We start from the raw sequence: 7,559 nt of genomic DNA, 5'->3' as shown, positions 1-7,559 counted from the left end.
ACGGAGAAGCTTCTCTAGAAGATGATTTAAAAATAGAACGGATTTGTATGTTTAAAGTAATATTTTATGAACTTCAGGGTCAATACTATAAAATAAGAAGTGGAGAAGGCCGCTTGGGGAGGAAGGAACTCAAGGAAGGTTTGAGGATGAAAGCAGGAAAGGTACACTAATGGGCTAGTCAAAAGTTGAGGAGAGAAGAAGAAGGGAAGAAAAGGAAAATTGAGCAATCACCAAGGACAAGAGAGAGGATAATGAACTAACAAAGTTAACCGGGAAATAGTAGATCAATGGCATGGGATGAGGATAAGGAGTACCGAGATTCGATTATAAACGAAATAGAAAGATGTATGGGAAATATTCATGAGTATGGACTAGACTTGGCGGCAGAAAGAAGAAGAAAGAAGAGAGTATATTTGTAAGGATTTCACGACACGAACAAGAAGTGGAAAAACACTGGAAGAACTACAATGCATAGGTGGGATGCAAATAAGTAGTGAAGGAAAATTTCGGATAAGTGAGCTAAGTGAATAAAAGGATTGATAGTGGAAAGGAGAAGAGTGTAGCATATTAACCCTCAATGATATATTGTAGACGTAGAGTAAGACTGGAAACTCAGAGTAAGAAGAATTTCAGTGATAATAGTTGTGGAGGAAGACGAGGGATAAAAAGAGCAAAGTGTGACCAAACGTTTCGTAAAATGTTTTGATGGATTCCAATGTTGCCATTAACCCGCTGATTCGCGAAATGTTTAGTCATAAAAGGTAGAAGTAGAAAGGCCTTAAAGAAGGCAGCGAGAATGCATCTGTAACGCATAAGCGCTTCGTTCAAATGAAAAACCCCCGATTAGCAGAAAGGAAAATAAGTAAAGCTATATGATGAGAGAATTCTGGTATTATGAGAGACCAAAGGAGTTGGAGGATCGTTAAGGTTGGCCGATGACTACTGATATTCGGGAGTTACTAGTGTATAAGAACACCCTTAAAAAGAGGGAAGAGCAGATCTAGTCCTGAAATGAGGTATAGCCGTGTTAAAATTCCAAAGAAAGAAAGACGTTAGCTTAAGGAGGCCAAGATTCAGGACGTAATGGCATATCAAGAATGCATTAAGAGGGAGCAGGAACGAATTAAAGATAACCATACCACAAAGTAGGTATGAAAAGGAATTAAAATGGATCAAGATAATACTTCATGCGGACGTGAGATATGATATTTCTAGACCAGGAAAATTTGTGTCGCACCTAAATAGGCAGCGACCTATCCTAAAGAGTAATAAAGAGAGTAAGAAAGCTCTGCAAGCTAACTACAAAGAAAATGACGAAATGGATGATGAGTACAAAGGACACTTTGGGTTACAACTGAAGAAAATCTTGATATTAAAGGAAAAATATGAGAATCTTAACAAAGGGAGTAACGATAAGCGGTGTGGTGATCTCGAAAGAGAGGAAGAACTATGTGGGTACAGATAGAAAGGCAGCAACATCACTAGAAATTAGAAAGTATATCACGGGTCACTAACCATATTGAGCATAAAGGTATGTATTATAGAATTATACGAACCATCAGCGCAAGGTTATGCCCCGCAAATGGGAATGGATAAACCGGAATGTCAACAAGGAATGACAAGTAACTAAGTGATCACTGGAATGAGGAAGTCGAGGGTAAGTATACCATACCGATGTTGGAAAAGAAGTTGTGGTAAAGTGAGAATTGCCCTAACTTCATAATTATAAGTTATATTGCAAGATTTGAGGCAAAGGAATTAAAGGGAGTGTTTGACAAGAGCTCGAAGATATTGTGAGCTATAGACCAGTTCGAACTATGATTATTGGTTCATCACAATATATAATCCTGGTACGAGAAATAATAAAGATGGTGATGGAACATTAGGAACCGTTAAGAGATTGTATTGAGGATATGCTTATAACTGATCATAGAAAGGAATTAAGACGGATGGTTGAAGAAACGTAACCGTCAAGAATAAGGATTTGTCACTAGCAGAGTACCGCTGAACAAGCAACGGGACATTAGTATAAGAAAATTTATGATGAATCGGAAAGCTTAGCTGATGAATTATAAGGGGATAATCTAGCACGTATCTAAGATCAACAGGTACAAGTAGGGATAGCCAAGATAGCATCAGAGGAGTCAACAAAACAAAAGTGTTGTATTCGAGCAAGGGAGTTATCCATTAATATATAAATGAGGAACGAAGTGGAAGGACGTACGCAGGACGGCGAGTAGCCATGGCGTGGCTAGTTAAACCACGGGAATAAAGATAGGATAAGAATGCAATACTAGTTGACTTGTGATCATATACATTAGGACTGAAGACTGTACGACTCACAAATGAATTTGATAAGGAGCTAGGAAAGAGCAGGACGAAACTGACCAAATTATAGTATAAGTATATGGTAATCGAACAACAATTCAGTGAGGATATTGAGGATCGGCGCACTACAACATTCGAGGATGAATGTTTTTAAAGGGGGAAGGATGTTACACCCCGTATCTTCGAAGAAGCACTTATCAAATTTGAAACATAAGTACGTTGATTTATAGTTAAGTAAAACCACTTTGGAATGCAAGGAGCAAGCATTATTAAGTATATCTAATGAGTGAAGGATGTATATAAGGTATACTGGAAGGTTTTATAAGGGAATAAGTGGAAGAATTGAAGTAGTACGACTTTGGAGAAAGGATGGATGAAGTTTTGTGTGAAACTTTTGGTCCAACTTAGGGGATGAATATATCTTCACATATGAAGTGTTTTCAAGTGAAACAAAATCCTAAAATGAATTTTGTCGTGTCTAGTTTCCAACGCAATAAACCGCTCGTCGATAGGACATCGGACTAGAGAATTATGGATATTACAAGTTCGGCTGACAGAGCAGAAACGCGTGCTACAGTACTGCTACAGTCGACCTGCTACAATGGTGCTACAGTAAAATGTTACAGTGAACCCGACCCGAATTTGACCATATATAAAGGGAAATAACCCCTTTTTTTTCATTAGATTTTCCTAGAAAATACCCGAAATTGGAAGAGAGAAAGTTAGAGAATTAAAAGTGAGCAATTATTAAGTCGCGAAGTAGTGGTTTAGGTCCGGGTAACGCATGGTTGCGATTCTAGTATTGTTTTGCGGTGGATTTTAGCATGGATATTGAGGGTTTTGCTGTTTAACAAGAAAAAAGGTATGAATCTTTCTCTTTTGGTATTATTTAAGGCTTAGTTAGTTATGGAAGTTGCAAAATAGCGTGTGGGCTGTTTTGTGGTACATACTGGTGTTGGAAATGATGTTATTGATGTTGGTATTATTGTTGGTTGCTGAATTGAGATTTCGGGCTAGGCATATAAACAGGGGAAATGCTGCCCGATTTTCGGCAGGATATAAAATAGTTTGATTTGAAAGCTTAGCACAAATATACTATGATGAGTCTAACGATTGTGTGAATCCTTTTAAATGTAGACTTACGAGCTCAGACGAATAGGTGTAGATAATTGGACAGTGGTCAGGTTTGTTAAGGCTCGTCATTTTCTTTTAAAGGCATGATTCCATAAGTGTTTTCATAACCTCCTTGATTTCACTGCTAGAAGTTTATGAATCTTAAAGCTTCTTATGATGTTAATAACGAGTATGTTTTTATGAGGATTACGTTGAGGATGATTTTATGCTTAAAGGTCTCAAATATGATTTCAACGGTGACATGAAAATGTTAAGCTATTTCATCATTTTCTCGATTTATTTCATTGTTGTTGATCGCACCTTATAAATTGTTCCTCCAAGGTGGAATAGAACGATAGTTTTCATTTGAACTCCGATGCATGCCATGAGTATAATATATGTATATGGCTACTATGTGACAATACAGAGAGCTCTATTATTTCATTTTGATTATGCACTGCAGTCATTTTCATTCTTCATGTATATGTAAGGCACAGTTGACAGGGGGTGACGCTGTGACCTTTGTTGTGTATTACAAGGCCCAGCTGAGTGGGGGTAATGATGTGGCCCTTGTTGTGATGTGTATATATATGGCACAGTTGACAGGGGGTATGTTGTGGCCTTTGTTGTAATGTGTATGTACATGGCATAGTTGACAGATGGTGTGCTATGGCCTTTGTTGTGATGTGTATATATATATGGCACTGTTTACAGGGGGTGCACTGTGGCCTTTGTTGTGATGTGTATATATATGGCACAGTTGACAAGAGGTGTGCTGTGGCCTTTGTTGTGATGTGTATATATATGGCACAGTTGACAGGGGTGACGTTGTGGTCTTTGTTGTAATATTTCTACGGTTATATGTGTTTCTTTGATATAGCTATGCTGATGCATTTATTTTGCCCATTCATCGACACGCCTCAAGTGTTTTCTAGGGTTTTATGTATATGTTTATTTCATGCCTTACATACTCAGTACACTGTTCGTACTGGCCCCCTTTCTTCGGGAGCTGCATTTCATGCCCGCAGATACAGACACTCAGTTTGGTGATCCTCCGACTTGGGACTTCTGCCCAGCCGCTTGGAGACCTCCATTGTTCCGGAGCTTGAGTTATTTTGGTACAAATCCTTTTGATGTAGACTTTGTTATACTATTAGAGGTCTGTAGACATATGTGGGTTGTGTATATATGGTTTGGTCAGCTATATCGATGTAGTTCGTCTTTGATGTCCCCGTGTATAGTGGCAGCCTTGTCGGCTTGCATATTTGTTATGTTTTGGTTAGCTGTGACTTCTCAGAAGATGTTCTTTCTGATGTATGACATGATGCATTCACAACATGCTTTTACCGAGTGCCATATTGTTTTCAGTTTTAGTCGAATTATATCTAGCGGGTCGTATACGGGTGCACAGCTCAGGCACTAGTCATGGTCCGTCCGTTTGGGTCATGACACTACCCATAGATTTGCAACTGAGTGCATCGGCTACTACATTGCCATCTCGGGATGGTACAAAATATCCACATCATAGTCTTTTAATCTCTTTTACCATTGCCTCTGACGCAAGTTCAGGTCCTTCTGTTTAAAGATGTATTGGAGGCTCCTATGATGAGTATAGATATCAGCATGGACACCGTATATGTAGTGCCTCCATGTCTTCAAGGCATGAATGACTGCCGCTAACTCAAGATCATGGGTTGGATAATTCTTCTCGTGCTTCTTCAACTTTCTAGAAGCATAAGCGACAAGCATACTGGTGCTGAAGTTAACCTATACTTCAGCGTCTGAAAACTCTGCTCACAAGCATCTGTCCACTGGAACTTAGCTGATTTCTGAGTCAATTTGGTCAATAGGGTTGAAAGAGAGGAAAATCCTTCTATAAACCTTCTATAATAACCTGCCAAGCCCAAGAAACTACGTATCTCCGTTGGTGTCGTGGGCCTTGGCCAATTCTTCACGGCCTTAATCTTTTGGGTATCCACTCTAATGCCTTCCTCTGAAATAATGTGACCCAGAAAAGCCACAGAGTCCAACCGGAATTCACACATAGAAAACTTGGCATACCACTACTTACCTTGAAGATTTCCAAGCACTGTCCGTAGATGTTCTGCATGATCCACCTCTGACAGCGAATAAACCAAAATATCATCTATGAACACAATCATGAACGAATCTAGAAAGGTCCTGAATACACGATTCATCAAATCCATGAGTACAACTGGGGCATTAGTTAGCCCGAACGACATAACACAAAACTAATAGTTGCCATATCTAGTCCGGAATGCCGTCTTCGGAATATCCTCTTCCTAGACCCTGACCTGGTAATATCCTTACCTCAAATCTATGTCCGAGAAATATTTAGCGCCTTGCAACTGATCGAATAAATCATCGATCCTCGGGAGTGGATACTTTTTCTTTATAGTCACCCTCTTCAATTGCCTATAATCAATACACATTCACAAAGAGCCATCTTTCTTTCTTACAAATAGTACCGGCGCTGCCCACGGCGATGTACTATGCTTGATAAAGCCCTTCTCAAGTAAATCTCTCAACTGCTCCTTCAATTCTTTCAACTTCGCAGGTGCCATCTTATAAGGGGGGATAGATATTAGCTGAGTGTCTGACAATAGGTTTATAGTGAAATCAATCTCCCTCTCTAGGGGGATGCTAGGAAGCTCGTCTGGAAACACTTCCGGGAACTCATTAACCACAGGAACCGACGGAAGGGTCGGAGACTCTGCTTGTACATCCCGAACTAGAACTAGGTGAAAAATATACCTCTTTCTGATCATCCTCTCTGCCTTAAGGTAGGAAATAAACCTACCCCTAGGCGAAGAAGCATTGCCCTTCCACTCTAGGACTGGCTCGCCTGGAAACTGGAATCGGACCATCTTTGCTGTACAATCAACATTAGCATAACAAGAAGCCAACCAGTCCATGCCCATAATAACATAATAATTAATCATATCTAACTCAATTAGATCAACTACGGTATGGTGGTCACAGACTATAACAACACGGTCTCGGTACACTCGTCTAGCTATAACCGGATCACCAACTGGCGTAGACACCTCAAAAGGTTTAATCAACTTGGGATCTATCCCAAATTTGCCGCCAACAAAGGGCGTAACATATGATTAGGTGGAACTTGGATCAATCAGTGCATAAAAATCGTGGGAGGAAACTGATAATATACCTGTAATACCATCAGGAGACGTCTCGCGGTCCTGTCTACCAGCCAATGCACACACGCGGTGCTGAGGACCGCTTGAGCTGGATGCTCCACTTCTCCCCCTACCTCTCCCTACTGGCATTTGAAAAACCTGCCTGGAGGGCGCACTGCAAAAGAAGAGCCAGCCACAGACCCTGTAGGCCGAACCATACCTATACCAACCCCCATCGGGCACTCCCTCATCTTGTGGCCTGACTGCTCACAAGTATAGCAACCATCTGAGCCCAACCAACACTGAACTGCATGTAACTTTCCACACTGGGTACATTGTTGCAAAGGAGGCCTCATCTAGCCTGACTCTGGCCGGTACTAAAAACTTGACGCTCTAGAACTCTGGCCCGCTACGAAATAAGAAGACCGGTCAAATATCAGACTTGGAAACCACGGAGGTGCACTCCCTGCCGGCTGATAAGAATGCCTGGGATGCTTCTGTCTCTGTCCTCCCTCGAAATCACTAACTATATCGAAAGATCTAGCCCACTTACCACGGCTTCGGTCAGGCTCGCGCTCAATTGGCCGCTGGCGTTTACGATCTTCCAAATTCGGTGCATATGCCTGTATATGGGAGATATCCATGCCTGGCTGTAATGCAGCAGTCGTGCACTCATCTATCAAGTATGGCCCTAGCCCAGCCACGAAGCGATGAACTCTATCCTCCATCTAAGCCACCATAGATGGGGCATACCTAGCCAAGGAATCGAGGTGTACCCAATACTCTTGCACATTCATACTGCCCTGCTCAATACATAGGAACTTGTCTACTCAGGCCCGTTAAACCTCTAGAGGTAAATAATGGTGCAGAAAAGCATCTGAGAACTCTCGTCACACTGCTGGAGAGGCATTTTCTACCCTAGATAACTCCCATGCCTGATACCACTGTATCAAAATA

This window comes from Lycium barbarum, chromosome 1 (genome assembly GCF_019175385.1).
Source record: "Lycium barbarum isolate Lr01 chromosome 1, ASM1917538v2, whole genome shotgun sequence".
NCBI classification, from domain to species: Eukaryota; Viridiplantae; Streptophyta; class Magnoliopsida; order Solanales; family Solanaceae; genus Lycium; species Lycium barbarum.
The sequence above is the reverse complement of the archived record's forward strand: the minus strand, read 5'-3'. Positions refer to the sequence as shown.